General features: G+C 42.2%; 1 protein-coding gene across 4 annotated transcripts in view; it reads left to right on the forward strand.

The window, feature by feature from the left end:
• The window catches only part of SLC24A4 (solute carrier family 24 member 4), a 181739-nt gene that overhangs the window by 151211 nt on the left and 16457 nt on the right, over positions 1–14071 (forward strand). The gene's annotated exons all lie outside the window — the stretch shown is intronic.

Here is a 14071-nt window from a genome sequence, read left to right on the forward strand (position 1 = left end):
ATGGCCAAACTGTGTTCCCTGACTGTGCCAGTGTCAGGGGGAGACCAAGCCAAGGCCTCTCCCCTGGAGAGGGCCTCCCAAAGACCTCATGAGCCCTGTAGGCCTCTACCGTGGACTGCCAGATACGTCTCTCTGGGCCTGAGTCCCTGTGTGCGCAGCCCTGCTTGCATCCTCATGTCGGCCTTCAGCAGGGCCTGCCCCTGGCCTCGCTGAAGCTTAGTGTGTCCTTTCTTATCCTCCCCTCCATTCTTCCCCTCCCTCCCAGCCCTAGCCTGGCCGCTCAGCGTGATTGTAGTCCTGACTTCGTCTGCTTCCTGTGGGGTCTCCACTCGCCCCCTCTAGTGCCCTCAAGATCAAAACCCACCCTCCAGAGTTCAGGATGGGGTCCTTAAGAGGCTTTGGTGTTGGACTTCTGGATCCGACAGTTCCTCGCTGTGTGACCTTGGGCACAGGGCCTTCTCTCTCTGAGACTGTTCTCTGTAAAACCACCCAACCCAGTGCTTGTTAAGTGGAAGTTAATGTGGTACCTGTTAAGTGGAAGTTAATGTGGTTGTTAACATCAACAATAGGTAAAAATTAGCGTTTACTCTGCACAAGGTGTTATTATAGACCCATCGTGTGTACTGGCTCCTTTTCCGTTTTATTTCAGTTCCTGTGAGGCAGGAACCATTGTGCTCCCCATTTTATAGATGAGAAAACAGACACAGGGGGCCCCCATACTTGCCAAGTTCACACAGGTGGCATATGCCACAGCTGGGGTTTGAATCTGGCAATCTAGGCACACTTGACCATGCATGGGGCTGCTGCGCCGCTCGGAAAGCAATCCATTTAATGGGAAGTCTAAATCTAAGGATAAAACAGAAATGTATTAAAAACTAAAAATTATTCTGAAGTTCGTTTGCCCCAAGGAGTGAGAAAACATTAATGGCTCCCTTTCCCAAGAGGAATTTTCTGTTTGGATCACAGCCATAAGCTAAGGGTAGGAAGCTCTAGTTGGACAGTTGACACTTCTGCCGGTTGGCAGGTAGCAAAAGGACGTCCACGGGCCTTGAAATCACGGGACTCAGAGGGCAGGCAAGCAATACAGCACACAGGACTCAGGATTTTTAAACTTTGAAGACCTGCATTCAAGTCCTGGCACTACCGCTCACTTTCTGAGGTGTTTAAGTCCCTGAATTTCACCAAACCTCGGTTTCTTTACCTATGAAATAGGGAAAATGTCCCCTAAAAGCTGACATGAAGAACAAAGAGAATGTGAAAATCACCTCCAAGGTGTGAGGCACGACACAAATGTTGGGTAATGGTGAGGTAGTCCGTCATCAATCCCGCCTTGACGAGGCTCCATGTTCCCCTGCATTCCTCACTCCCCCACCCCGTCCCCGCCTCTCTACAAAGGCCAGCCTGGAGGCCCCTGGCTGGGGAAGCAGAGTCTGTTTGTGGCTTTGTCTCTAATTTTCTGTGAGATTTGGCACAGTTCATTAACCTTAATGGAACTTTGTTTTCCTCTTTATAAAACTCATGGAGTTAACCAAATGAAACCTATGCCAGGAATGCAGAGTTGGTTCATCGTATGAAAAAAATACACCACGTTGTTAATAAAACCACATGATCATCTCAGAGAAAAAGCACCTAACAAAATACAACACTGTTCCTGGATGAAAAACCCCACAACAAACTTGGGATTAGAAGCAAACTTCCTTAACCTGATAAAGGACATCTGCAGCTAACTTCGTACTTCGTGGTAAAAGACTGAAAGTTTTCCCCTTCAGACCAGGAACATGACAAAGATGTCACTCTCACCACTTCTATTCACCATTGTGCTGGAGGTTCTAGGCAGAACAAACAGGCAAGAAAAAATAAAAAGCATCCAGATTGGAAAGAAATATAAAACTATTCATAGATAACATGATCTTGCAAATAGAAAATCCTAAGGAATCCACAAAAAATTGTTAAGACTAAACTTGCAGGATACAAGAGCAATGTACAAATTTCAGTTGTATTTTGGTATATTAGCAATTAACCTGAAAATGAGATTAAAACAATTTCATTTATAATAACATCAAACAGAATAAAATACTTAGGAGTAACTTTAACAAAGGTAGTACAAGACGTGCACACTGAACACTACAAAATATTGTTGAGAGATATTAAAGATCTAAATGGAAAGACATCCCATGTTTATGGATAGGGAGACATAAAGATCTTTTAAATGGCACAAGTCCCCAAATTAATCTTCAGATTCTGAGCAGTCAAAATCACCACTAGCTTTTTTTTTTTTTTTTTGCAAGAGATTGATGGGCTAATCCTAAAATTCCTATGGGAATGTGGGAGGCCCCAAATAACCAAAACAATCTTGAGAAAGAACAAAGATGAAGGACTCACACTTCCTGATTTTAAAACCTACGACAAAGATGTAATCAAGACTTGTACTGGAAATAAGGATAGTAGTATAGATCAGGGGAATAGAATTGAGAGTCTTGAAATACACCCATACACTTAAGTAATTTTGACAAGGGTGCCAAGACCATTTGATGGGGAAAGAATAGTCTTTTCAACAAATGGTGCTAGGAAAATGATCACCACATTTAAAAAAAAAAAAAAAATCCCAAACTCACACTGTATACAAAAGATAATTCAATACAACACAGAGACCTAAATCTAATAGCTAAAAATGCAAAACTCTTAGAGGAATACAGGTGTCCATATTCATGACTTTGGGTTAGACCATGGAGTCTTAAATATAACAAAATCATAAGTAGCCGAAGGAAAGCATAAATTGCCCTTCATCAAAACTTAAAACTTTTGTGATTTATAGGACATCGAATGTGAGAAGACAGCTCCTAGAATGGAATGAAACATTTGTAAATCGTATTTCTGATGAGGATCTAGTATCCTGAATACATACAGAACTCTTAGAACTCAACACTGGAAAGACAACCTAGTTTTAAAAAATGGGCAGAGGATTTGAATAGACCATTCTCTAAAGAAGATATACAAGTAGTAAGTGCATGTTAGAAGATGCTTAACACTTAGTCATCGGGGAAATGCAAATCAAAACCGCAGTGAGATACCACTTCACTACAATGGCTAGATTCAAAAAGAGACAACAGTGTGTTGGCGAGGATTTGGACCTATTGGAACCATCAAACGCTGCTGTTGGAAATGTAAAATGGTATGCCTCTTGGGAAACAGGCCATCAGTTCCTCCAAGAGTTAAACGTAGAGTCACTATATGATGCAGCAATTCCACCCCTAGCTGTATGCCCAGGAGGAACGAAAACCTATGTCTACACAAAAACTTGCATGTGAATATTCATAGCATCAGTCATGGTAGCCAAGAAGTAGCAACAATCCCAATATCTCATCAAGTGATGAACGGGGAAGCAAACTGGTGTATCCATACAATTGAATATTAGTCATCCATACAAAGGAAGGAAATACTGCTGTGTGCTGCAACATGGATGAAATTTAAAAACACATGTAAGAGAAAGGCAGACACAGAAGCCTACGTACTATGATTCCATTTATATGGAATGTCCAAAATAGGTCAGTCTGGTAGAGACAGGTTAGTGGTTACCAGAATTTGAGAGAGGAGGGGAATGGGGAATGATTGCTTATGGGTACAAGTTTTCTTTTGGAGGTGATGAAAAGCACGTGGGAATTACATGGTGGTGATTGGCTACACAGCTTTGTAATATATGAAAACCCACTAATTATACACTTAAATGGGTGAATTTTTAATGTTAATTGTATCTCAATTGCTCTTAAATATAGAGCTGATCAGAAGTGGTGGTACCCGGAGTGTGGTCCCAGCACAAGCAGGAGCACGTAGGAACTTGTTAGAAATGGAAATTCTTGGGCCCCCATTCCAGACCTGCCAAACCATTAGCTCTGGGGGGGACGGGAGCATCTAATGAGCTCCCCAGGGAATTCAGATTTAAACTCATGTTTGAGGACCACTGGTCTAGAGCTACAATCCTTAGATCTTGTAGACGCCCCTCATTCCAGGGTTCATGAATATCTCGATCATGCAGTGACACAGCCCCACACGCCACAAGTTAACCACTGCCTTAGTTGGAGTGCCTAGTATGCTATCCAAATTAATCTGTTTGAAGTTTTTTATCAACAGCTGCATCCGTTCTTAATTTTTGCCTCCGGTATGATTAGCCATCTGTTTTGTTACAGTTTATTTTAAAGATTTTTTTTTCACATAATTATATTGTAATTTTCTACTTCAAAAGGAAAACCTGAGAGCTTAGTGACACAAATGACTGAAGCCCTTCTTTCACTTGTGTTTGCACATCAGTCGGAGTCCATGAGGAGCATCTCTCAGATGCCCCTGACATTGAACTTGAGGGAAAAGCAGTGAGGGCCAGCAGGGACTCCTGGTGGAGGTAGTGGGGGAGATATCCCTAGATGTAGACACTGTCCCATTACCCCTGTTGCTACCCGCCCGAAACTCATTTCACCCATGAATAAGTCCAGAGTTTTTTTGAGAGAGAGGGCATGTGCATGTGGGGGGGGGGGCGCGGTGAGCGGGGAACAGAGGGAGAGGAAGAGAGAATCTTAAGCAGGCTCCACACCCAGCATGGAGCCTGACACGGGGCTCAATCCCATGACCCTGAGATCATGACGTGAGCTAAAATCAAGAGTCAGACGCTCAACCGACTGAGCCACCTAGGTGCCCCAGTCCATACTCTTAGTGTTAGAGAAACCCAATTCAGGCTGGTTTGAGCCAAAAAGCCCATTGTGGCAAGTTCACAGGCAGAGTTGAATACTGGGCTCAGATGGTTACAGAATACTGTCCGTCTGTGCTTTCCCTGGGTTCGCTTTATCCTTGGGCAGCTTGCAGAGATGGCCACCAGCCACCAGCCATCTGGGCTGACATCCCATTGGGTTAATTCAGTGCACAGGTGGTACCTCTGAGTTAAGGATTGCATTCAGCTGCATGTAACAGAAAACTCAAGTGACAGAACCTCTGCCTCAAGGAATTTTTGTTACCTAACAAGAAGTCCTGAGTCTTGCAGCTCTATCCTATCACCAGTTTCCATTTCTGTTCCTCCATCCTTAGTGGCTGGCTTTTGTCTTCAAGGTTGCCAGTTGGTCCTGCAGCTCCAGGGTGTCTGTGTTCCACCCAGGAACAAGGGGGAAGGACAAAGGGCAGGAGACAAATGTCACTAAAGCTTGTCTCTTTTTAAAGATTTCATTTATTTGAGAGAGCAAGAGAGGGAGCATGAGCGGGGGTGGGGGAGCAGTGGGGACGGAGAAGGAGAAGCAGATTCCCCGCTGAGCAGGGAGCGCAACAAGGGGCTCAATCCTAGGACCCAAGGATCGTGATCTGAGTCACCCAGGTGCTCCTAAAGCTTGTCTCTTATCACAAAAATATTCACTTTCCTGGAAACCACCATATAGACTTCCAAATAGATCTCTTTGTTAGGGCTGTGACTGCTCCTACTTGCAAGGAAGCCTAGAAAATTAAGATTTTTAGCTGGAAAATGTCGCAAGCAAAATAGGGTTCCTCTAATAAGAAAGGGACAATGGATATTAGAGGCAGATATCCCCTGCAAAATCCCCAGGGTTGACTCTCTAGTCATGTGGCCCAGCCCCAAACCTATGTAAACCTCCTAGTGGCAAGGGTGTTGTCTTGTTCACTGTTGGATTCCCAGTACCTAGAATAGTGCCTAGCCCAGAGAATGCACACGCCAGGTATTTATGGGATGCATGATTAGCCACGCTTGACTCACACCCGAAGAGCTAGGAGGTGGAGTCAGCCCTCCAAACCACGTGGGCTGATGTGGGATGGAGGGTTGGCTCCCTAAAGGAACATTAGCTTGCTGTTACCAGTAGAGGAATGGATGCTGGCCAGATGAGAACAGTGCATGCCCAGTACAACCCAGAAGTGCTCAGACTTGCCAATTTTTAGAGATCTCAAACTACTCATCCAGGAGCACAAACTAACCAATGCAAACTAATCCAGATCCCAGTACTCTAAACCACCTCCTCTGTCTGCCTCTCCCACTCCAGGAGACCGTGTTCTTCTGCCCGCATCGCCGCAGGGCCAGGAAACACAGGGTTGGGCCGGCCCCTCTCTCCCTGTCTTCTTCCTCGTCCCTGTGTAAGCCCTTGCCCCTCAGACCCGCTTCCTCTGCCCGTCCTATCCTCACTTCACAATTCCACCATGCACACTGTCGTTGGTCCCAAGTTCAATGTCCTGGGAAACAGACTGTGATAACTCAGTGTGATTGGAACCACCCTGGGGCCAGTCAGGCGGGAGCACAAACATGGCTGGCAGAAAATAGCCCCCCTGATTGGGATCGCTGCCCGCGTTGTCCCAGGAATCTCACCGAATCCGAACTCCTGCACCCAGCAAGGCCTGGGGTGGTGGTTCCAGGACATTGACACCTCCTTTCCCCAGTCAGTTGCGACTGGGTTCTGTTTCTACTCCAGTAATAAATCCTCGTGATGTGTTCTGTTCTCTTGGAGAAGTTCAGGAAATTTCTCATTTCATCAGCATGATCTCGAGAAATCCTCTCCAGGGAAAAGGCTTTCAAATGGGAATTCTCATGTCTACTGTGTGAGATTTTAAAAATTCGTTTTTATTTCTGATGGTGTTTTGCCTATTCTTGTCCCTATGTCCTGGGTGGTCCTTGGCCTCCCATTCGTTTCACACGTACTGCGGCTCTGCTGAGGGCACAAGCATGTAAGGATCTAGCAGGTCCCTGCCTGTGAGCAGCTCAAACTCTGGCTTCGGAACTCATCCCAGTGACTGTATCACCCAAGCCAACATGGAGAGCCATGGTCTGACAGCTCCCTAAAATATCCAGAACTGGCTCCGTATTAGTAGCTCCAATAGTAATGGCGAGGTGTGCACTGACAGATACTGTCTTGTTCCCAAGCCCCCGGTTTGCTATCATCACCCCCATTCTAAAGTAAGAAAAAGAGGTTTGGGGGGACTTCTTGCCCTGTGACCCATAGCTGATGAGTTACCCAGCAGAATTTGACCCCCATGTCAGGTGCCAGAGCTTTGCCCACTCCCTGTCTTGTCTCTGGCCTTTAATTATTGGCACTTCATACCCAGCAGTCAGGGAACAAAACTGTAAATAAAGTGCTGAATTACACAGTGCAAGCTGTTAGCAAATAGGACAAGCGTGTCACCTCCTGCTAAGCGTATGCTCCAGACGAGTGCAGAAGGCACCCGAAGCTGTTACCAGCTGTGTTTGCACCCTGTCCTGGAAAAGTGTAGATGGGGGATTCGGGCAGTGAGGCCCTAGGTCAGCTTCGCTAGTTTTAGTAGCTCATAAATATCCTTAAAAGTCAAAGCAGTTACAGAAGAAAGAGATCACCATGGACTGAGTTAATGAGGAAAGGCTTTCCAGAAGAGTCAGAACAATGGGGAGGCTGCACATAGCGGGGGGTTCAGGGGGGGAGAAGTGGGGGGCACAGCATGAGCCCTGTGGAAGTTTTCCACATATGACCATGATCTGTAGCAATAACTGTTTCACACACAGATACCTATAAAAGGGAAACAGAAGTCTCGTAGAATAATATTTAACTCTTACTATATACCATAACACTACTATTTACTTCTTTTAAAGAAAATGCTAGTTGCCATCCACTTAATTGCTCTCACAGTCCATTAATGGATCGCCTCCAACAGTTGAACAACACAGCAGAACAGGTCTGATGGAGCATTGTTTTATAGAAAACAATGGTGGGCCCTGAGGCTTGCCAGCTGGGTGGGGCCAGCTCAGGGTAGATGTCCAAACCAGATGTGAAACCCAAACCAGGCAAAAACAACACAATTTTGTGTCTGTGAAAATAAGAAAATGGTCTTCATGCTGTGGCGTTTGTATGTATCTCCAAAGATGCTCCCGGGCACTTAAATGTTCAGGGTTACAATTCCCCGAAGTGGATTCTTCCCGCATATATGGAGTTTTAGGTCAGTTGTGGAGAGGCCCAGCAGCCTAGATGGATTGGGGTGTGGGCTGACAAGGGAAGAGCCAGGAGTTTTGGACAATCCAATCAGGCAGGAAACCTTTCTGCTCTTTATGCAAGAATTGCAAGGTGCAGAAAGTTATGTAGAGAAAGAACTGGGAAGACAGATGTCTCTCTGATGACGTTTCTGGGATGAATACATGAATGGATTTGCCGATTTTTTAGCTAACCATAGTCTGTTGGTTCATTATTATAAGCAGGCTGGGGTGTTTTTTTCTTAGTAAATATGCTTTTAATGATTTAGGAAGATTCAAGCCCAGATGTAGAGAGCTAACACAGCTCCTGCCAGCCTACTTTGCAGGTTTTTTATTGAGACATACCATGAAATTCACCCTCATGAAGTATCTAGTTCAGTGGTTTTTAGTGTATTCACAAAGTTGTTCAACCATTACTATATAATTCCAGAACGTTTCTTTTTAAGATTTATTTTTTAGAGAGAGAGTGCACATGCGTGCATGAGTGGGAGGGGCAGAGGGAGAGGGAGAGACAATCCCAAACAGACTCCATGCTGAGCGCAGAGCCTGACGCAGGGCTCAATCTCACAACCCTGAGTGAGATCACCACCTGAACTGAAACCAAGAGTCAGCCGCTTAACCGACTGCACCACCCAGGCTCCCACTTCCAGAAAATTTTCGTTTCTCCGCCCCAAAAACCCCACACCCATGAACAATCACTCCCATCCCGCCCCCCACAACTATTGATCTTTCTATCTCTGTTGGATTTGCCTATTCTAGACATTTCATATAAACAGAATTTGTGTCTGGTCTCATTCATTTTGCGTTTTCTAGGTTCATCCATGTTGTAGCATGGGTTGGTACTTCATTCCTTTTTATGGATGAATAACATTACATTGTGTTTATATGCTGCATTTTGTTCATTCATTGATGGATATTTGGGTTGTTTCTACTTTTTGGCTATTATAAGCGATGCTGATATGAGCATTTGAGTACACATTTTTGTGTGGGCATATTGAGGAACTGCCAAACTATTTTCCAAGAGGCTGCATGCACCATTTTACATTCCCACCAGCAGTGTATGAGGGTCTGCGTTTTCCCACAACTTTGCCCTTATTATTATCTGCCTTTTTTGGTGTAGTCATACTTGTGGGTACAAAGTAGTTTTATTTGCCATTTCCTAATGACTAAAGATGTTGAGCTCCTTTTCACATAGTAATTGGCTATTTTTATATTTTCTTTGGAGAACCATCTATTCAAATCCTATGCCTATTTTTCAGATTGGGATTTTTTTTTTTAATTGTTGAATGATGAGTTCTTTACCTATTCTGCAAACTAGACCTTTATGTGATTTCCACATATTTTCTCCTATCATGTGGATTGTCTTTCACTTCCTTGCTAGTGTCCTTTGAAGCTCAAAACTTTTAAATTTTGGTAAAATCCAGTGTATCTATTTTTTTCTTTTGTTTGTGTTTTTTGGTGTCTTTTAAGAAACCATTGCCTGATCCAGTGTCATGAAGAGCTGTGCCCTCATGTTCATCTAAGTGTTATAGTTTCACCTCATATTTAGATCTTCAGTATGTTGAGTTAATTTTTGTATGTGGTGTGAGGGAGGGGTCTAATTTCATGCCTTTGCATGTGGATAGGTTGTCCCAGAACCCTTTGTTAAAAAAGACTGTCCTTTTCCTATTGAATAGTCTTAGCACCCTTTTTAAATATCAGTTCGTCTTAAATGGATGAGTTTATTTCTGGACTCAAAATTCTCTTCCATTGATTTATAAATCCTTACTCCAGGAGCATACTCTCTTGATTGCTTATAGCTTTGTATTAAATTCTAAAATCAGGGCATGTTAAGTCCTCCAACTTTGTTCCTCTTCCAGGATTAGTTTGGCTATTCTGGGTCTCTTCCATTTCCATATAACTATTAGAAACAGCTGGTCAGTTTCTATTTTAAAAAAAAAGGTCAGCTAGGATTTAACAGGGATTGCATTGAATCTGTAGATCAGTTTTGGGGGAGCATTTCCATTTTAATATTAAATCTTCTGATCCAAGTACAGAATAGCTTTCCATTTATTTAAGGCTTTTTAAATTTCCTTCAATGTTGTTTGGTAGTTTTCAGCATATAAATCTTATACATGTTTTGTTACATTTATTCCTAAGGGTTGTTTTTGTTTTGTTTTGTGGGCTGCTATCGTAAATGGAACTGGTTTTCTTAATTTCATTTTTGGATTGTTCATTGTTAGCATGTAGAAATACAACCTTATTTTGTATATTGATCTTGTTATCTTGCAACTTGGCTAAATTGATTTACTGTAATAGTTTTTTTTGTGTGTGTGGACTTTTTACAACGTTCTCTCTACAAGATCATGCCGTATACAAAGAGGGATAGTTTTACTTTCTCTTTCTAAGCTAAATGACTTATTTTTCTTGCCTAGTGTTCCTGGCTAACGCCAGTACCATATTGAATAGAAATGATCAGAGCAGACATCCTCATCATGTTGAAAGTTTTCAGTCTTCCGCCATTAACTATGATGTTAGTGGTGAGGGTTTTATAGATGCCCTTTATCAGGATGAAGAAATTCTCCTCTCTTCCTAGTTTGCTGAGTGTTTTGAAAAGGTGTTGAATTTTGTTAAGTGCCTGTCTTTTTCTTTTTGCCTCAGTGGACATGATTATGCAGGGTTTTTTGTTTTTTTTTTTCTCCTTTATCCTATTGACATGGTATACTGGATTCATTAAATTTCATATTTGAACCAAGCCTGCATTCCTGGGATAAATCCCACTCAGTCATGGTACATAATCCTTTTTATATGGTTGCTGGATTCAGTTTGCCAGAATTTTGTTAAAGATTTTTGCACCTATATTCATAAGGGATATTGGTCTGCGTTTCTTTTCTCTTGGTGTCTGGCTTTGCTACCAGGATCATTCTGGCTTCGTGGAGTGAATGGGGAGCTGTTCCTTTCTCTTCTACATTTCGGAAGAGTTGTGAAGGATTCATGCTAAATCTGTTTTAAACATTTGGTAGACATCTGGTCCTGGCCTTACTTTAAGGAAAGTTTTTCTGTTTGTTTTGTTTGTTTGTTTTTTTACTATGTCAGTCTCTTGTTATAAGTCTTATTGGATTTTCTTTTTTAGTCAGGTTTGGTGTTTTTGTCTTTGTAGGATGTGGTCTGTTTCATCCAGGTTATGTAATTTGTTGGCATACTGTTGTTCATAGTATTTCTTTAATAATTCTTTTTATTTCTGTGAGGCACATAACCATCACCCGCTTTCATTCCTGATTTTAGTAATTTGAGTCTTCTCTCTTTTTTTTCACGGTCAGTTTAGTTGACAGTTTGTCAATTTCATTGATCTTTTTATTTTTTTTAAAGATTTTATGTATTGAGAGAGAGAGAGAAAACAAGTGGGGGGCGGCAGAGGGAGAGGGAGAAGCAGGCTCCCCGCCGAGCAGGGAGCATGATGGGGGACTCAGTCCCAGGACCCTGGCATCATGACCTAAGCCAAATGCAGACACTTAACCAACTGAGCCACCCAGGCGCCCCTCATTGATCTTTTTAAAGAACAAACTTTTATTTTCATTGATTTTCTTTTTTAAAAAAATTCTATTTTATTCCACTTTAATCTTGATTATTTCTTTTCTTTTTGGGGGCTTACTTTGCTCTTTTTTTGTGTTAAGGAGGACGATTAGGTCATTGATTTAAGCTCTTCTTTTTGAGTATGGTCATTTATAGCTATAAATTTCTAAGCACTGTCTTTCCTGCATCCCATAAGTTCTGGTATGTTGTGTTTTCATTTTCATTCATTTCAAAGTATTTTCTAATTTCCCTTGTGATCTCTTTTTTGACCTGTTGGTCATTTAGGAGCATGTTCTTTAATTTCCGCATATTTGTGAACTTCCAGTCTTCCTTCTGTTACTGATTTCTAAGTTCTTTCCGTTGCAGAGTGGTTGTAGCACATACTTCACTTGATTTAAATCCTTCTAAATGTATCAGTGCTTGTTTTTATTACCTAAGGTGTTGTTTATCCTGAAGAATGTTTTATGTGAGCTCGAGAATAATGTGTATGTATCCTTCTTGAATGTATATGTTAATGTTTTTCATCAGATTTGGGAACTTTTTGAATGTGAGTTCTTCGGGTATTTTTCCTGCATTTTTTCCTTTTTTCTTTCTGTTTCTGAAACTAGATCATCTCCGCTGGCCTATCCTCAAGGTCATTGATTGATTTCTTCTTCCTGCTCAAATCTGCTGTTGAGCCCCAGCAGTGAATTTCTCAGTTATTTTACTTTTCAACTCCAGAATTTCTCTTGGTTCTTTTTTATGGTTTTTACTTCTTTATTGATAAGTCTCTGGTGAGAAATCATTCTCTTACTTCTCTTAAGTTTTTTTAGACATTTTGACAACTCCTTTGTGAATATGTTTAAAACAGCTAATATAAAGTCTCTGTCTAGGGGCACCTGGCTGGCTTGGTCAGAAGAGCATGCTACTCTTGATCTTGGGGTCATGAGTTTGAGCCCCACATTGGGTGTAGAGATTACTAAAATGAATAAAGGAGTAAATAAGTACATAAACAAACAAACTTTAAAATAATAATAAAAGGTAAAGTCTTTGTCTAGTAAATCCAATGTTTGGAATTCCTCAAAGGTAGTTTAGACTGATTTTTTTTTTCCTGTGTATGGACCATACTTTCTTGTTTCTTTGCGTGTCTCATATTTGATGTTGTTGTTGGAAACTGGCCATTTAAAATAATATAATTTCACAATGCTAGAAATCATATTCTTCTCCCTTCCCAGGGCTGCTTGTTACTGCTATTTATTGCTATTGTTTGTTTAGTCAACTTTCTCAGCTAATTCTGTAAAATTTGTCTTCTTTATTGTGCGTGGACACTGAAATATCTGCTAGGTTCTCTTAAGGTCATCTAATGATAGCACAGAGGTTTCCTTAGATGCCTGGACCAAATAAGTCTTCCGATCTTTGCCGTTAAGTTCTGTGTGTGTTTGGGGGCACACCTTCAACACCGAGGCAGATAGTTAACAAATCTACCTTAGTTTTTACTTTCTTGCTTACTCAGAGCCTCAGCATTAGGCAGAGGTGAAAGCTTAGGGCATCTTCAAGTCTTTACTGAGCATGCAAATATCCACGGGCGCAGCCCTATGCATACTCATGGTCTTTTAGATTCCCAAATATGTGGGAGCTTTGCAAAGCCCTCTATAGATATATCCCATTCCCCAGTTTTTCCTTTTAAGCTGTTTGGCCAGTTCATTTTTTTGTCTCAACTGTTACCCACCACCTGGGACAGTGTGATGTTCAACAGTTGCCTCTGATTGTTTTCAACAAATGCCCCCAAGGAAAATGCTATTCACACTGGCGGAGCTCTGATTCAGGAAAAATAAAGACAGCCTTGAAAGTGGGATCTTCCAGGAAACCACCAGACAGGTCAAATAATGCCAGTTCTCCGAGAATGGACTTGGAAGAAGCTCCAGCCCTGCCCCCCTGTGGTGGATGCCAGGATGCTGGTTCTCAAGGCGACTCCGGAGCTGGTGGAAAGGACTGGAAAATAGAGCAAGTTAAAACTCCACAAAGCTCACTGTTCTCACTGAGATCCTGCCAATTTTCTTAAGTAAACTCTGCTGGAATTACTACACGCCTTTGGTTAATTTCCAGGGTTCTGAAAAAGGCTGACTCTGACCATTTTTTGCCAATGTTCTCATTGCTTTTGTGGAGGAGAATCCTCAGAAGTCCGTCCTCCACTATTTCACTGGAGTGGCCAACAAGCTAATTTTGAGCCTGCATGTGCACACTGTACTCAGTGGCTAATTAAGGACATTATGCTTGCACCCAGTGGCTCAGTGAGGCCACTTTTCCTTGGTTGAATTGTTTGTGGATTCTGTTGGTAGGGGCCAGTGAGGTTACGCCTGCTAGCCAGGACACTCACATTTTAGTCTTGTATCTACAACAAGCAGAGTATATGACCTTGGAACAAAGGAGCTGAGATTTCCAGAGTACTAACTGTATGCTACAGTGTGTGCTGGGTCTTTTTGTACATTATATCATGTCATTCTTGCAACAACCAAGAAAGAAAATGTTTCCGCTTAATGGATGAAGAAACGACTAAAACACAAAGTGATA

This window comes from Callorhinus ursinus, unplaced genomic scaffold (genome assembly GCF_003265705.2).
Source record: "Callorhinus ursinus isolate GAN/ISIS: 27379988/994484 unplaced genomic scaffold, GSC_fseal_2.0 scaffold8, whole genome shotgun sequence".
Taxonomy (NCBI): domain Eukaryota; kingdom Metazoa; phylum Chordata; class Mammalia; order Carnivora; family Otariidae; genus Callorhinus; species Callorhinus ursinus.